Raw genomic sequence first — 18,192 nt, 5'->3', positions numbered from 1 at the left:
GCTAAGGATGTCCGACTGCAGCTTAGGCCTGCTCCCCACTGGCAAGTGGACATCCCCCGAGGGCTCCCAGGCTGCCAGAGTGATGTCTGACTGCCAGCTTAGGCCCAATCCCCCAGGGAGTGGGCCTAAACCAGCAGGTGGTCATCCCCCAAGGGGTCCCAGACTGCAAGAGGGCACAGGCCAGGCTGAGGGGACCCCCCTCTAGTGCACAAATTTTTGGGCACCGGGCCTCTAATGTTATATAATTTTCAAGGGTCCTTCAAGTTCTCAAAATTGTATTGTGCTATGATTCTAAAGAATCATAGTTCTTGTTTGTGTGAATCCTTTGTTCCCTCTTAGACTTCTTATAGGAAAAATACTTCCCACCCTAGAATTAAATCTTTGGAGAATAATTGGTACTTAGCATAACAACATGAATAGACTAAATTCAAAGAACAAAATCAGCTCCATGATAACTGAATTCTATCAGAAGATTTGTATGTATATCCACAAAATCTATCTCAGTACCTTGTTTGGCAATCAGCTTGTATTCTTATCCTGCAGTTTCTACGTTAATATACATCTTCTATAATAAAGAGGTAATATGCAAATTGACCATCACTCCAACACACAAGATGGCCACCACAAGATGGCCGGCAGGTGAGGGCAGTTGTGGGCGATTAGGCCAGCAGGGGAGGGCAGTTGGGAGTGACTAGGCCAGCAGGGGAGGGCAGTTGGGGGAACCAGGCCTGCAAGGGAGGGCAGTTATGAGTGGCCGGGCCTACAGGGGAGGGCAGTTGGGGGGGGACCAGGCCTGCAGGGGAGGACAGTTAGGGGTTGACCAGGCCTACAGGGGAGGGCAGTTGGGAGGGACCAGGCCTGCAGGGGAGGACAGTTAGGGGTGGACCAGGCCTGCAGGGGAGGGCAGTTAGGGGGGACCAGGCCTGCAGTAGAGGGCAGTTAGGGGTGACCAGGCAGGCAGGGAGGGCAGTTAGGGGCAACCAGGCTGGCAATGGCAGGAAGTTTGGGGTGACGAGTCCAACAGGGGAGGGCAGTTGGGGGCAACCAGAATTGCAGGGGAGGACAGTTAGGGGTGACCAGGCCAGCAGGGAAGGGCAGTTAGGGGTGACCGTGCCAGCAGGGGAGGGCAGTTAGGTTCCATCGGGCCGGCAGGGGAGAAGTCAGGCGTCGATCAGGCTGGCAGGGGAGTGGTTAGGGGGTGATCAGGCTGGCAGGCAGAAGCGGTTAGGGGCAATCAGGCAGGCAGTCAGGTGAGCGGTTGGGAGCCAGAAGTCCTGGATTGTGAGAGGGACATCCCTCGAGGGGTCCCAGATTGGAGAGGGTGCAGGCTGGGCTGAGGGACACCCCTTCCCTGGGCATGAATTTTGTACACCGGATCTCTAGTATTATAATGAAGAAATATCTTAAGGTATTGAAATACCTAAAAATGCAAAGAAATCATTATTCACCTACCTTTTATCAATATGGGTAGTGAGAATTACTTCTTTCTTCCTTATAAAATGAGGAAATTAAAAACATTCTCACTGCTTAGAATACATTTCCTTATTTTTTCATTTTATTTCTAGGAGTAAAACTGTCTTCAGTACTTCACAATCACAAAGAAACTTAAATCTCATTTTCTTCGTTATGTTGCTGCTGAATTGAGCAGACTAGTTGGAAAAAAAAAAAAAAAATATATATATATATATATATATATATATATATATATATATATATATATATATATATATTTATCTAGGATCAAAGAAACCATCTGACTAGGATAGTACTTTTGTTTGGATAGGAAATTCAGTAAATTTTTTCCCAATTTCTTTACATTTGACCATGATACTTTTTTTTTTTTTTTAATTTAGGGCTGTATTTTATTTTATTTTTAAAATATATTTTATTGATTTTTATTACAGAGAGGAGGGGAGAAGGATAGAGAGCTAGAAACATCAATGAGAGAGAAACATCCATCAGCTGCCTCCTGCACGCTCCCCACTGGGGATGTGCCCATAACCAAGGTACATGCCCTTGACAGGAATCAAACCTGGGACCCTTCAGTCCGCAGGCCAACGCTTTATCCATTGAGCCAAACCAGTCAGGGCAACCATGACACTTTTTTGCAAGTGGCTAAGGCAATGGTGGTAAATCTATTAAGTGGAATGTCATGGTAAAATGACAGATATGGCCTAATTTGAAGAAACATGTGAATGAAATAGTGTTAAACAATAGAAGAAAAATTGCATTATTACAATACAGTAGGTCCTCGGGTTACATCAGAGATCTGTTCCTATGGCGCGATGTAACGTGATTTTCACCATAAGTCAAACCCACCTACATCACTCACATGGAGCACATACACAGCAATAATAAAGTGAAACAGTAAAAAAAATTTAAAAGAAAGATAAAAATTCCTGACCTTCACTTGTGGTAAATAATAAAAAACATAAAGCACATATGTACATATGTTGAAATGATGGATTTTTTAAAAAAATAAATAAACTAGTGGCCTGGTGCATGAAATTCGTGCACAATAAAAGGGAATCAATTAGAGGAAATATTTTAATATTGCTATTTGCCCTTTCTCTATAAAGAAATGTCAGAGATGAAAGAAAATTAGTAAAATGTGAATAGCTTCCTCTTGTCAGAGTCTGGGGCGCGCCACAGGACCCAGAGTCAAGTCCCTGCCCACCCACACACACCTCAAAAGTCATGCGAGACCCAGACCTGGCCAGCCCCAACCCCATTGGGCGAGATCCAGACCTGGCTGGCCCCCCCGCCCCCCGTCAAGCTCTACTGGGCTGGGGACACAACCTCAGGGCCCCCGTCAAGTCCCGGCAGGCGGGGGCGCAGCCTCAGGTCCCCCAGCACACCCCCATGTCCCCCAGCCCAGTGCCATGGCCTGAGGTCCTCCGTCAAGCCCTGCCGGTGGGGGCACAGCCTCAGGTCCCCTGCCCCGGCCCGGCGCCATGCAGCCTAAGGTCCCTGCTTGATGGCTCATTATGGCTTGTTACGGGAACCCCGCATCCACTGTGGGCGCAGCCATCTTGTGATAGCATGAGGGTTAATTTGCATAATATCTCTTTATTATATAGGATGATACAAGTTGTCATTCAAAGAAACATCTGGATAGGTCTCAATCTCTCAGAAGAATAGTATAAGGAAACATTTATAAGCGTTTCTGCTCTGAGGTGTAAACTTACTAAAATGAGCAGGTCTCTTCATGGAGTTCTGTTTAGTATGAATAATACTGGGACATTACACAAAACAATACACAAGAATACTGCTAAGGAAGAAAAAGGTGATTATTTCTCTATTTTACAAAGTAACAGGATTCTCTTCAAGAGACAGTGTTTTTCCTTTTTTTAAAGGAGGGTAAATCTTACTAGGAAAACAAACAGTTATTTCTCTATTTTTATGGTAATTAATATTATTTTATCAAACTGACAAATAACAAGCAAACCAAGAAGGACAAAACATTAAAAGAAAACATGAATTCATGAAATGGGAGCTAAAGTAAAGACTTCTTGTATAAAAAAATTTTTAATTGCCCAGTGGTAATTAAAGGTAATAAAAGGCCCTGCATGGGTGGCTCAGTTAGTTGGAGCATTGTCCCTTGCACCAAAGGGTTGCAGGTTAGATTTCCAGTTGGGGCACATATGGGAGGCAACCGATCGATGTTTCTCTTTCTCTCTCTCCCTTCTCCCTTCCTCTGTCTCTAAAATAAAAAGAACAATAATGTTTTTTAAAAAGGTAAAAGAATTATGGGAAGCAGCACCATGAAAACAGGGCAGGTTAATATCATACAGAGATTATTATAGAACACCACAAAAGAAACATCTTCCAGAGTGACTTCAAGTTTGAACCTATGCAACTCTTTTGTCTATATTTTATTTACACCCACAAAAGTGGATACCATATATCACCACATCATCATAATTCAGTATATTCCAGAGTCAGAACACTAGGAAACGAAATGTTCCCTGCAGGTCAGGGTTTTGATGACTGGCAAAACACTACCAAGCTTGCATTGCAGTTGTCTGAACCACACCCAGTCTGCAGTTAAATATAGAATTTAGTTTCTGGAACTATTGGTTTTCTTAACCTTCACAGTCCAAGTATTCACTGAAAACATTAAAAGTAAAAAGGAGAAAGGAAAGAGGCTGAAACCAAAATCCAAGTACTAATAAACTGTCCTGGGAAGAATTCCAAAATGCAGAAAATACCAAGAGAATTAAATTACAGAAACCTCAAGCAACATTCTAGAAACACTCTACAAACGGATCTGTTCTATGTTGATTCTCCCAGGATGTATAAACACACATAAAATGCATCTGTGCACTAGACCCATGTCTCTAATTCAGATGAGATATTCAGACTTATAGCTTGTCAGGTCAACGGCAGTGATACCAAATTTAGAGCTATGATTTAATCTTGGTTTGTTATAATATCACGGTTGTGATGCTATTTTTCCTTGTGAAGAGGTACTTTTATCCTAAAAAACTATTTATAAATTTTGGGGGAAGAGACACTGTCTAGCTGCAATTTTTAATACTGATTCTTTGCCTGTTGGAGGAGGTAACAGGAGAATATTTTGGGTTAATGTTTAAAGTTGTTTTGGAGGTTGACAAAGGTAAAATCAACAACAAAAACTGTTTTCATTATAATTTCATGGGGTTTAGTAGTGCTTCTGTTTTATACTGTTCACTGAAGATGAACATGAAAAGAATCTAAGAGGAACAAAAAATATAGGTATTATGGGTATACTGATAAAAAAAAATAAAACATGTAACAGTTTAATTTACAAACACACACAGACATATTTACTTGCCTTCATTTTCCTGAACACACCTAGACAAAGACTCATCATTCAACTACTCTGATGAAAAATATGCGCAATAAATTACCTATACACACAAATATGGCTCCAAAGTGGGTACTCTTAACCATTATCTTCTGTTGCTTTTGCCTGTCGCAGCTAGGTACTCTTAGATTTATTCCTGTATCTAGCTAAAGTCCTTTTTAAGTTGTTGCTTCTTTCTATCTTGCTTAATTGGAACTGAGAACCTGTATAAGGAGATTTAAAGGTTTCTTTTATCTTCCTGTCTTAAGACCAGCATAGGTACAATAGCCAGATCCCACTCTTCTGTGTCCCACTCATATAGCCAGCACTCCAGAGACATACCAGTTTCCAAAGCTAAAAGACTATCCAGACCAAAACTCTGAATGCTTAAAAAGGAAAGAGTACATCAGAAGATGTTAAGTGAAATAAGTCAGACAGAAAAAGCTAAGAACCATATGATTTCATTCATATGTGGGACATAAACCTGAAACTCAAAGATAGAGACAACAGTATGGTGGTTACCAGAGGGAAGAGAGGTGGGGAGGAAGTAAAGAGGGCCAAATATATGGCAACAGAAAAAGATCTGACTTTGGGTGGTGGGTACACAATGCAATATGCAGATGAGTATCATAGACATGTACACTTGAAACTTATGTGGTCCTATTAAATAATGTCACCCCAACATATATTTTAAAAGTAACTTTGCTCCAAGGCCACAAAGCATCCAAAACTTCTAACCATTCACTCTAAAGACGTTTCAGGCCTTCTACTCTAAAATGTATTCTCTCCATCCCTAGCACTTTACCTCATACCTAGTAAGTAACAAAGGGATACAGGATTGCTGAATAAAAGTCACATTTGAATCTTACATTATTTGAATGTGCAGATATTTCTGACATACGATATAGATGCCTTTTTCCTCTTGTGAATATGTAAACTACTTAAGGTAAGCTTAGCTCAGTGATAGCACATAAGCAGATAGATGTTCTATAAATAAATAGCTCAATGAATAAATATTAGTCAATTTTCTAAATCTATTTTACTCATTAAAATCTAGTCAGGTCCTCTTTAAACAATGATAACAAAAATCTTTTTAATTATGGGAAATGGCAAACCTTCAAAGTGTAATAAACCATGAGTCCCCTTGTACATATTAGCCAGCTTCAACAATTAAGAATTGTTTTGCCATTTTTGTTTCATCTTTTCCCCATTACAATCTCCATATGCTCTCAAGCAGATGGAAGGTTGCAACACATGTTAATCTAGTGGCATCAGACTTCAGAGTTAACAAAGGCCAAGTCCATACATTAAAAACAATCTGCATACTCCCAAATAAAAAGAACACTCCTCTTTAGTTAATAAGCAGAGCTCAAATCTATGGTTAGCATTGTTTAAAGGTCTGCATGTGGCTAGGCCACTTATTAGGTGTGTGGCCCTGGGAATTTACTCAATCTTGTAAAGCCTTGATTGCCTTATTAGAAAAAGGAGAAACCAGGGCTGCTACCTTTGCATGTTTTTGCCAGTGTATCTTCGGGCTAATTCTCTAGATGTGGGAATGTTGAGTCAAGGGTAAGCCCATGGGTTATTTTCCCTGATATTGTCCAATTCCTCTCCACAAAGTTGTGCCATTTTGCATACTCACAAGCCATATATGATAGTGCCCATGTCTCTACAGCCCAATCAATAGAAAATGTTGTGGAACTTTTGGATTTTTGCCAATGTGATAGGAAAAGAATGACATCTCAGTATAATTTGAATTTTAATTTCTCTTACCATGAGTTAAACTGAACATCTTTTCATATGTTTAAGGACCATTTTCATTTGTTTTTCTGCTGATATCTTTAGTCCATTTTCTATAGAGTTTTAGGTCTTCTCTCCCTTTTAATAGTTCTTTTATACTAGTATACCAGGGATAATTTTAAGTGGCAAATAGTTTTTCAATTTATTTTTTTTAACTTTGCTCATGGTTCCCAATGTTTTTATTTTCATTTAGAAATGAAATTTAGCAACCCTTTTTTACCTTAGTGTTTTTAGATTTTTGAGTCATAGTTAGGAAAAATTTCTCCATTTCCAGGATATGGAAGAATCACTTGTGTTTTCTTCTGTTACTTTTATGGATTCACTTTTTTGATTCATTTGATTCATTTATCTTGGTATACAGTGTGAGGAATAGAATACTTTTTTACTTACACTAATATATGTAAGGCTAGTACTTTGCTGGCTTTACAGTTTGTGCATATGTATTTATTCACCCATTCAGTCTAGAAAAAAACATCATGCATTGCTCTGAGGCTAGGGGATTTATATTTCATGTTAGAAAATAAAAAGTCCCATTTTCACAGATAAAATTCATACTGTAACCTTCTCTACGATTGCTTTTTGGAAAAGTTTTTTGCATTTTTGCAACATACATTCTTCCTGGTTATACCATGTAATATAAAATTAAACCAAAGACAACCAATTCCTGGATTAAAGACACTCACCAATTAAAATTAAGGTTAAAAACTGAAAATTAAGATTAAATGAAGTCTTATGCAGAGCTGAGTGCTCAATATCTTTTATACTGAAATTTAATCACTGTGATACTATGGGTAGTTCTTGTTGCCTTGGAAATAAGAAGTACTGCAAAGCCTTTGACGTTCAATTATGAAAATGCACTAGGAATATCACTTATTGGTATTAATGTTACCAAATTTTAAATTAACCCTTCCTTAGATTGAAACGTGATAAATGTATATTGGTATCTTCGAAAAAATTAAATAGCTGAGTCAGTAGCACAATTAGAACTTATACCAATTAGAAACTAATATGAAAACTTATTTTTTTAGGCAGAGAAATATGTACAACATTGCAAACCAGTCAGATGTTATTAAATTCACATCTGTTACATGGTAGGTTCTGAAGAAAAAGAATTAAAGAATAAAGATTTCTTGATGAGAAAAATAAATCAGATTGTAAATGTCAGGTCTCTAGGACAATAAATCTCATTCTTTCACTTTAATCAAGCATATAAGGATTCATTTTATTCAATAAATGGCTTTACTCTTATCTATAATAAAGAGAGTGAGGAAAGGAACAGATGATAACATCAATGATAACCTATAATCTTATTTTGGCTACTGGATCCAAACTTTTCCTTAAGCAAATGCTTAATTGTCAGCATTTTATTTTATTTTATTACTATTATTTTTTGGCTTCTGCATGTTCTTATTTCTAAGCTCCCATCTTCCCCCCCCCCCCTCTCTCTCTCTCTCTCTCTCCAAACTTTTCCTTAAGCAAATGCTTAATTGTCAGCATTTTATTTTATTTTATTTTATTACTATTATTTTTTGGCTTCTGCATGTTCTTATTTCTAAGCTCCCATCTTCCTCTCTCTCTCTCTCTCTCTCTCTCTCTCTCTCTCTCTCTCTCTCTCTCTCTTTTTAAATCTCCCTCTCTTTCAGGTAGTGATGTTAATGAGCTGGGAAATAATCAGGAAGTAGGCAGGAAGAGAGATGATAAAGTCTTAGATGACATATAATTCACTATTAGCTATTGAAAAACTTCATTTTACAGATGAGGAAGCTACAGCTCAAGGGTTTGTAACCTACACAAAGTTACACAGTTGGGTTAATAGCAAAGCCCAAACCAGATCTTCTGGCTCTGAGTCAAATGCTCTTTATAGTACGCCATTTGCTGGTCAGATGAGACAATTGGAAAGAACAACACATGAAGCTCTCTCAATGTAATTATGTATTCTACATCAGCTAGAAGCTAAACAGTTTCATACATGCAATTTCATTCTTATTACTGAAATTATTGAGAAATCTCAATATAAAAATTCATTTGGTTTTACCTCTGCTTAATAGATTCTCTTTTTGTTCATTTAATCTTAGGAAGTAAAAATCTCTAATGGAAAATTATTATCTTATTACATACTAGAGGCCCAATGCACGAAATTTGTGCAAGAGTAGGCCTTCCTTTCCCCGGCTGCCGGCACCGTCTACCCTGTCACCCAGGACTCCGGCTTCCCTCTGGCACTCGGGACTCGGGTTTCCCTCTGGCTACCGGCAGACACCCGGGACCTGGTCTTCCCTTCCAGCCCTGGCTTTGTCAGGAAGGTTGTCTAGTCTAATTAGCATATTATGCTTTTATTATTATAGATAAGACTCTCCATCAAAACAAAATCCTATAAACATTACTTATAAGCAGGAGACTAAAGGATAATTCTACTACAGATTCGGCCTAAATATATTGAACATTTCATAATCATATTTATTTATTTTTACCGTTTCATATGGGAAAAATGAATCTAAGGTCAATTCAGCTTTGAAAAGTACTGAGTACCACGCTGGCAGGTATGCTCAGTGGTTAAGAGCATCGGCCCTCAGACGTAAGGGTTGCAGGTTCTATTCTCAGTCAAGGGCACGTACCTGGGATGCAGGTTCACTCAGATCGGGGCACATTCAGGAGGCAACTGATCACTGTGTCTCTATCACATTGATGTTTTTCTCTCTGACTCTCTCTCCCTTCCCTTCCATTCTCTCTAGAAATCAATGGTAAAAAAAAGTCTTCAGGTGAGGATTTAAAAAAAAAAAAAGTACTGACTATCTACTATGGATCAGGTCCTGGTGCTCTAGTCAGAGAAGTAATTACTAAATCAAGGCAAAAAAAACACCCCAAGTATTTCTAACCTTTGGGACTAAGCACATTTAGGCCAAACTCCTTACCAAAGAAAGTTAAATCTCAGTGGCCCTTCCAATATTACACTGATACCAAAAGCAGACAAAGAGATTACAAAAAGAAATAAATTATAAGCCAATATCCTTGATGGGCATAAATGCAAAAATCTTCAATAAAATATTAGCACACTGCATGCAGTAAAACAATTAAAAGATCATATACTAGGAGACAGATGGCGACTGGCAAGACAGCAGGGGGAGAGAGAGTGTAAGAGAGTGAAGGAGCGAAAGGGGAGTGTGTAGACATGTCTGGAGAGTGTGTGTATGTGAGCTAGGGACAGTTAGATCCTGAAGGACTCTCGGGGGCTGGCTGACCAGGTGGTCTTAGATTGCGAGATCCCACTGCTGCTGCAAACACTCCCGGGCGGCTGGCGCTGGCACAGAAACCATGCCATCTTCAAGGACAGAACTGCTGTGACTAGGATTCTAACCTCACCACCACTCAGACTGGCCTCAGATGCAAACCGGGATCCTACAGCCACTCTGGACAAAGACCTGCTACCATGGCAGCTGCAGACCCAGGGACACTGAGGCTCCAGACATCCAGGCCACAGATTTCTGTGAGTCACAGAGGGCATCCCCCTCCCTGCTGGCCCGCAGCAGCGGCATAGGGCCTGCGCAATCGGTGGCACATGAGTGGGTCTCCTGCTGACACCGGGAGGCTGTGCAACCCTGTCCCCCTAGCAAGCCAGGGACTTTATCAGCACACGTGCTGAAGGTCACACTAAGCGCCAGTGACTTTGATTCTCCGCATGTGCACGCGGAGACTCTGTTTATTGTCGTGTGCACACGGGGACCCTGATTCTCGGGGCGTGCTTGAGGCCACACCAAGCACCAGAGACTCTGATTCTCGATGCTCGGTGTGCATACATGGGGACTTTGTTCCTAAGTACAGGCATGCAGGGACTCTGTTTCTCAGCGCACGTGTGCAGGGACCCTGATCTCGGCGTACGCATGAGGCTGCACTGAGCACCAGTGACTCTGAATCTCAGGGCAGGCACATGTGGCTCCTGCCAACCATTGCAGCCACACGTCTCGGTGTCTGAGCTCTTCAGTGACACTCTGGTGTCATGACGCTGCCGCCACACACGGCTCAGACCCCCCCAACTCGGCACATGGACCTTCTGGTGATAGCTAGAATGGAGAGACAACAAAACAATCCTCAAAGGAAAGAAAAAGAGTAATCACCGAGAAAGGAAATAAGTGAAATGGAGGCATGCAATATGTCAGTAAAAGAATTCAGGGTAATGGTTATACAGTTCATAAACAGGATGGACAAGAAAATCAACAACCTATGCAAAAATCAGTAAGAAATCAAAAGTGATATAGCTACAATCAAAAATGGGATGGAAGGTTTCAATGGTAGACTAGAAGAAGCAGAGGACCGAATTAGAGACTTAGAAGATGAGGTAGAGAAACAAGCCCAATCTGGGCAGCAACTGGATAAAAAAATTAAAAAGCATGAGGAGAGCCTAAGTGTACTTTGGGACAACATGAAACGAAGTAACATATGTATAATAGGGGTGACAGAAGAATAAGAAAAGCAGGCAAAGTTTAGAGAATATATTTGAAGGAATAAAGACAGAAGACTTCCCTGATATGGGGAATAAAAAAAGTCACCCAAGTAGAGAGAGTCCCAAGCAAGATGAACCCCAAAAGACTCACACCAAAACACGTCATAATTACAATGGCAAATGTTAATGACAAAGAGAGAATCTTAAAGGCTGCAAGACAGAGAAAGAGAGTTACCTACAAAGGATTCCACATCAGATTATCAAATGATTTTTCAACAGAAACACATCAAACCAGAATGGAATGGAATGAAGTATATAAAGTGATGCAAAGCAAAGGACTGAATCCAAGACTACTCTATCCAGCAAGACTATCAATCAAAATTGAAGGGGAAATCAGGAGCTTCACAGACAAAAGAAAAAAAAAAGGTTAAGGGAGTTTATCACTAATGAGCCAGCAGTGCAATAAATGCTGAAGGGAATGCTGTAAAAGGAAGAAATAGGAAGGGAGAGAGGAACACAGGCATAAAGAATAGAAATGGCTACAAACAAGTACTTATCAATAATAACATTAAATGTAAATGGATTACTAGTAAATGCTCAAATCAAAATATATTGAGTGACTGAATGGATAAGAAAACATGACCCATATATTGCTGTCTACAAGAGACCCACCTCGGAACAAGGGACTCACACAGACTGAAAGTGAAGGGATGGAAAAATATCTTTCAGGCAAATGGAAATGAAAAAAAAAAATAGCTGGGGTAGCAATACTTATATCTGAGAAAATAGACCTTGAAGTGAAGACCATAACAAGAGACAAGAAAGGCCACTTTGTTAATTCTAAAGGGATTGATACAACAAGAGGATATAACTCTGGTAAACATAAATGCACCCAATGTAGGAGCACTGAAATACATTAAAAAACTTCTGGAAGATAGCAGGGGAGAGATTGAAGCAATACAGTCATAGTAGGAGACTTTAATACCCCTTAACATCACTGCATAAATCCTCTAGACAAAAAATCAGCAAAGAAACAGCAATCCTAAATTATTCACTAGTTAAGATGAACTTAATTGACATCTTCAGAACATTCCACCCCAAAGCTACAGAATATACATTCTTCTCAAGTGCACATGGGAAATTTTCAAAGATAGACCACATATTGGGACACAGGAAAAGTCTCTCCAAATTCAAGAAGATTGAAATAATATCAAGCATCTTCTCAGATCACAATGGCATAAAACTAGAAATCAACTACAAAAAAAGCAATCACAAAAATTCAAACACTTGGAGGCTGAACAGCATACTATTAAACAATGATTGGGTTACCAAAGAGATCAAAGAAGAAATAAAAAAACACCCTGGAAACAAATGACAATGAAAACACAACAATCCAAAATCTATGGGACATAGTGAAAGCAGTCCTGAGAGAGAAGTTCATAGCATTACAGGCCTACCTCAAAAAAAAACAAGAAAAACTGGTAGTAAACCATCTAACTCTGCAACTTAAAGAATTAGAAAGAGAGCACCAAGAAAAGCCCAGAGTGAGCAGAGGGAAGGAAATAACAAAGATCAGAGCGGAAATAAATGACATACAGACCAAAAAAAACACACACCACAATAAAAAAGATCAATGAAACCAACAGCTGGTTCTTTGAAAGGATAAACAAGATTGATGAACCTCTAGCCAGGCTCACCAAGAGCAAACAGAGAGAACCCAAATAAACAAAATCAGAAATGAAAGAGGCAAAGTAACAACAGACCCCACAGAAATATGAAGAATTGTAAAAAAATACTATGAGCAACTCTATTCCAACAAACTGTTCAACCTAGAAGAAATGAACATATTCCTAGAAAAATACGACCTTCCAAAACTCAACCAGGAAGAATAAAAAAATCTGAATAGGCCAATACCATGGAGGAAATTGAAGCAGTAATAAAAAAACTTCCAACAAACAAAAGCCCTGGACCAAACAGCTTTACAGGGGAGTTTAATCAAACATTCAAATAAGAAATAAAACCTATCTTCCTCAGACTATTCCAAAAAATTCAAGAGGAAGAAACACTTCCAAGCTCTTATTATATGATTCCAGCATTAGCCTAATCCCAAAACCAGATAAAGACAATACAAAAAAAAGAATTACAGCTCAATATCCATCATAAACATAGACGCCAAAATTCTCAACATAATTCTAGCAAATCAAATCCAGCATTACATTAGAAAGATCATACACCATGACCAAGTGGGATTTATTCCGGGGATGCAAGGATGGTGAAATATCCGTGAATCAATAAACGTGATACATCACATAAACAAACTGAGAGAGAAAAACCATATAATCATATCCACTGATGCAGAAAAAGCATTTGACAAAATCTAACACAGTTTCTTGATAAAAACTCTCAGCAAGGTAGAAATAGAAGGATCATAACTCAACATTATAAAAGCCATATATGACAAACCTACAGCCAACATCATACTCAATGGGCAAAAACTAAAGCCATTTCCCATAAGAAAAGGAACAAGATAGGGATGCCCACTCTCACCACTCCTGTTCAACATAGTACTAGCCATTGCAATCAGACAAGAAATAATAGGCATCCAAATTGGAAAAGAAGTAAAATTGTCATTATTCGCAGATGACATGATATGGTACACAGAAAACCCTAAAGACTCAATCAAAAAACTACTAGACTTAGTAAATGAATTTGGCAATGTAGCAGGATACAAAATTAACATCCAGAAGTCTATGGCTTTTTTTATACACCAATAATAAACTCACAGAAAGAGAATCTAAAAAAAAAAACAAAAAAACCCATTTATCATTGCAACAAAAAAATTAAGATACCTAGGAATAAATTTAACCAAGGAGGTAAAGGATCTGTACTCAGAAAATTACAGGATGCTGAAAAAAGAGATAGATAGAAGAAGACATAAACAAATGGAAGAATATAGCATGTTCATGGATTAGTAGGATCAACATCATTAAAATGTCCATACTACCCAAAGCAATCTATAAATTCAATGCAATCCTCATTCAAATACCAACAGCATACTTCAAAGACCTAGAACAAAAATTCTCCAAAAATTCATCTGAAATAAAAAAAGACCCCAAATAGCTGCAGCAATCCTGAGAAAGAAGAACAATGTTGGAGGGATCATAATTCCAGATATCAAGCTATACTACAAAGCCACTGTTCTCAAAACTGTCTAGTACTGGCACAAGAACAGACATATAGACCAGTGGAAAAGAACAGAGAACCCAGATATCGACACAAGCCATTATGCTCAAATAATATTTGACAAAGGAGGCAAGAGCATACAATGGAATCAAGAAAGCCTCTTCAATAAATAGTGTTGGGAAAATTGGACAGACACATGCACAAAGATGAAACTAGATCACCAGCTTACACCATACACAAAAATAAACTCAAAATGGATAAAGGACTTAAACATAAGATGGGAAACCATAAAAATCTTAGAAGAAGCCATAGGCAGCAAGATAGCAGACATTTGTCGTAGCAATATCTTTACCAACACAACCCCTAGGGTAATGGAAACTAAGGAGAAAATAAACGAATGGGACTACATCAAAATAAAAAGCTTCTGCACAGCAAAAGAAACCATCAACAAAACAACAAGAAAGCCCACTGCATGGGAGAACATATTTGCCAATGTTATCTCCGATAAGGGTTTAATCTCCAACATTTACAGGGAACTCATACAACTTAACAAAAGGAAGATAAACAACCCAATCAAAAAATGGGCAACAGACCTAAATAGATACTTTTCGAAAGAGGACATAAGGAAGGCCAAGAGACATATGAAAACATGCTCAAAGTCACTAATCATCCGAGAGATGCAAATCAAAACAACAATGAGGTACCATCTCACACCTGTCAGAATGGCTATCATCAACAAATCAACAAACGACAAGTGCTGGCAAGGATATGGAGAAAAAGGAACTCTCTTGCACTGCTGGTGGGAATGCAGACTGGTGCAGCCACTGTGGAAAACACTATGGCGTTTCCTCAAAAAAATAAAAATGGAACTGCCATTTACCACTTCTAGGTATATATATCCCAAGAAAACAGAAACACCAATCAGAAAGGATATATGCATCCCTATGTTCATAGCAGCACAATTTACAACTGCTAAGATTTGGAAACAGCCTAAATGCCCATCAGCAGATGAGCGGATTAGAAAACTGTGGTACATCTACACATTGGAATACTACGCTGCTGTAAAAAAGAAGGAATTCTTACCATTTGCAGCAGCATGGACGGAACTGGAGAGCATTATTCTAAGTGAAATAAGCCGTCAAAGAAAGATAAATATCACATGATCTCACTCATTTGTGGAATATAATGAACATCATAAACTGATGAACAGAAATAGATACAGAGTCAAAGAAGCATCGAACAGACTGTAAAACTACATTGGGAAGGCAGGGGAATGTTGGTGGGGTGGGGTAAGAGATCAACCGAAGGACTTGTATGCATGCATATAAGCATAACCAATGGACACACACATGGGAAGGGGGAAGGGAGAGGGCATGTGCTGGGGGTAGGGGAGGCCGAGGAGAGGTCAATGGGGGAATAAGGAGACATATATACTACTATTTGTAATACTTTAAACAATAAAAAAATTCATATTCTTTTCATTGCTATTATATTTGATTTTTGTATACTGACCTTATATTCAGCAACCTTACTATCTAACTTTAAAATGCATATTGTATGTCAACTATAATTGAAAACCAAAAAAAATATTTAAAACTTAAAAAAAAAGATCATATACTGTGATTAAGTCGGATTTATTCCCAGGATGCAAGGTTAGTTTTATATCCAAAAATCAATTAACGTGAAACACTATGTAAACAAAATGAAAGATAAAGTCATATGATCATATCAAGAGGTAAAAAAAAGCATTTGACAAATTCCAAAATCCATTTATGATTAAAAACTCTTACCAAAGTGGGGACAGAGGAACCATACCTCAACCTAACAAAGGCCATGTATGACAAATACACAGCTAACATCATACTCAACAGTGTAAAGCTGAAAGATTTTTGCTTAAGATCAGGAACAATAGAAGCATGTCCACTTTCAACACATTTATTCAACATAGTATAGTGTTGGAATTCTTAGCCACAGTAGTCAGACCAAAAAAAAATGGAAAAAACAAACAAACATCCAAATTGGAAACAAAGAAGTCAAACTGTCATTATTTGCAGATTACATGACACTACATATAGAGAACCCTAAAGATTCTATCAAAAAACTATTAAACTGATAAATTATGTAAAGTAGCAGGACACATTAACATTCAGAAATTGGTTGCATTTTTGTATACCAGTAACAAACTATCCAGAAAGAGAAATTAAGAAAACAATTTCATTTATAACTGCATCAAAAAGAATAAAATACCTGGGAATAAATTTAACCAAGGAGATAAAAGACTTGTACTTGAAAAGGTATAAGACACAGAAGAAAGAACTTAAAGAAGATACAAATAAATGGACGGATTGGAAGAATTAATATTGTTAAAATATCCATCCTACCAAACCAATCTACAGACTCAATGCAATCCCTATCAAAATAACAATGACACCCTAGGCGGATTGGGTCAGTGGAAAGAGCGTCAGACTGCAGACTAAAGGGTCCCAGGTTCAATTCCAGTCAAGGGCATGTACCTCGGTTTCAGGCTTAATCCCCGGTCCTGGTTGGGCATGTGCAAAGGCAACCAATTGGTGTATCTCTCTCTCACTTCGATGTTTTTCTCTCTCTGTCTCTCTCTCTATCCCTTCCACTCTCTCTCTAAAAAAAAAAAAAAAAAAAATCAATGGAAAAATATGACCAGGTGAAGATTAACAACAACAAAAAATACCAATAGCATTTTTCACAGAACTAAAACAAATAATCCAAAAATGCATATGAAACCACAAAGACCCCCAAAAGCAATCTTGAGAAATTAAGACAAGATTAAAGGTATCACATTACCTGATATCAAATTATACTACAAGGTTATAATAATCAAAACACCATGGTACTGGCATAAAAACAGACACAAAGATCAATGGAACAGAATAGAGAGCCCAGAAATAAACCCATGCCTATATCTATGACAAAGGAGGCAACAATATACAATAGGGTAAAGACATTCTCTTCAAGAAGTAGTGTTGGGAAAAACTGATAAATACATGCAAAAGAATGAAACTTTACACTTTCTTAAACTCAAAATGGATTAAAGATTAAACGTAAGACCTGAAACCATGAAGCAAGAAGAAACATAGGCAATAAACTCTTTAACATCACTCTTAGTAATATTTTTTGGATGTCTCCTTGAGCAAGAGAAACAAAAGAAAAAAATAAACAAATGGAACTACATTAAGCTAAAGAGTTTTTGCACAGGGAGGGACACCATTAACAAAATGAAAAGACTGACTAGAAGAAGATACAGATAGCCAACAGACTTATAACAAGATGCTCAATAACACTGATCTTCAGGTAAATGTAAATTAAAACCACTATGAGATATCACCTCACACCAGTCACAAAAGCTATCATTAACAAATCATCAAACTAGTGCTGTTGCGAAGTGTACATAAAAGAGAATAAGGAACCCTCGTGCATTGTTGGTAGGATTGTAAATTGGTGCAGCCACTACTGAAAACACCGTGGAGGTTCCTAAAAAAATTAAAAATAGAACTACCGTATGACCCAGCAATTCCACTTTTGGGTATTTATCTGAAGAAACCAAAGTACTAATTCAAAAAGATATACTCAGCCCTATGTTCATTGTAGCATTATTTACAATAGCCAAGATACGGAAGCAACCTAAGCGTCCATTGATATTTGAATGGATAGAGTAGAAGTGGCACATATGTACAATGGAATATTACCTAACCATAAAAAAGAATGAAATCTTTCCACTTGCAACAACATGGATGGACCTAAAAGGTATTGTGTTAAGTGCAATAAGTAGACAGAGAAAGACAAATACCATATAATTTCACTTATATGTGTAATCTAAAATACAAAATAAACAAACAAAACAGAAACTGACCCATAGATTCAGAGAACTGATGGCAGCCAGATGCGGGGGTGGGGGTGGGGGGGGGGGGTA

The 18,192-nt window shown here is 38.3% G+C and overlaps 1 protein-coding gene across 9 annotated transcripts in view; it reads right to left on the bottom strand.

The window, feature by feature from the left end:
• Positions 1-18,192, bottom strand: part of HMBOX1 (homeobox containing 1) — a 206,254-nt gene that overhangs the window by 43,777 nt on the left and 144,285 nt on the right. The window lies entirely within an intron of this gene.

Source organism: Myotis daubentonii, chromosome 5 (assembly GCF_963259705.1).
Source record: "Myotis daubentonii chromosome 5, mMyoDau2.1, whole genome shotgun sequence".
NCBI classification, from domain to species: Eukaryota; Metazoa; Chordata; class Mammalia; order Chiroptera; family Vespertilionidae; genus Myotis; species Myotis daubentonii.
Note: the sequence above shows the minus strand (reverse complement) of the source record. Positions and strands in the feature narration are given on the sequence as shown.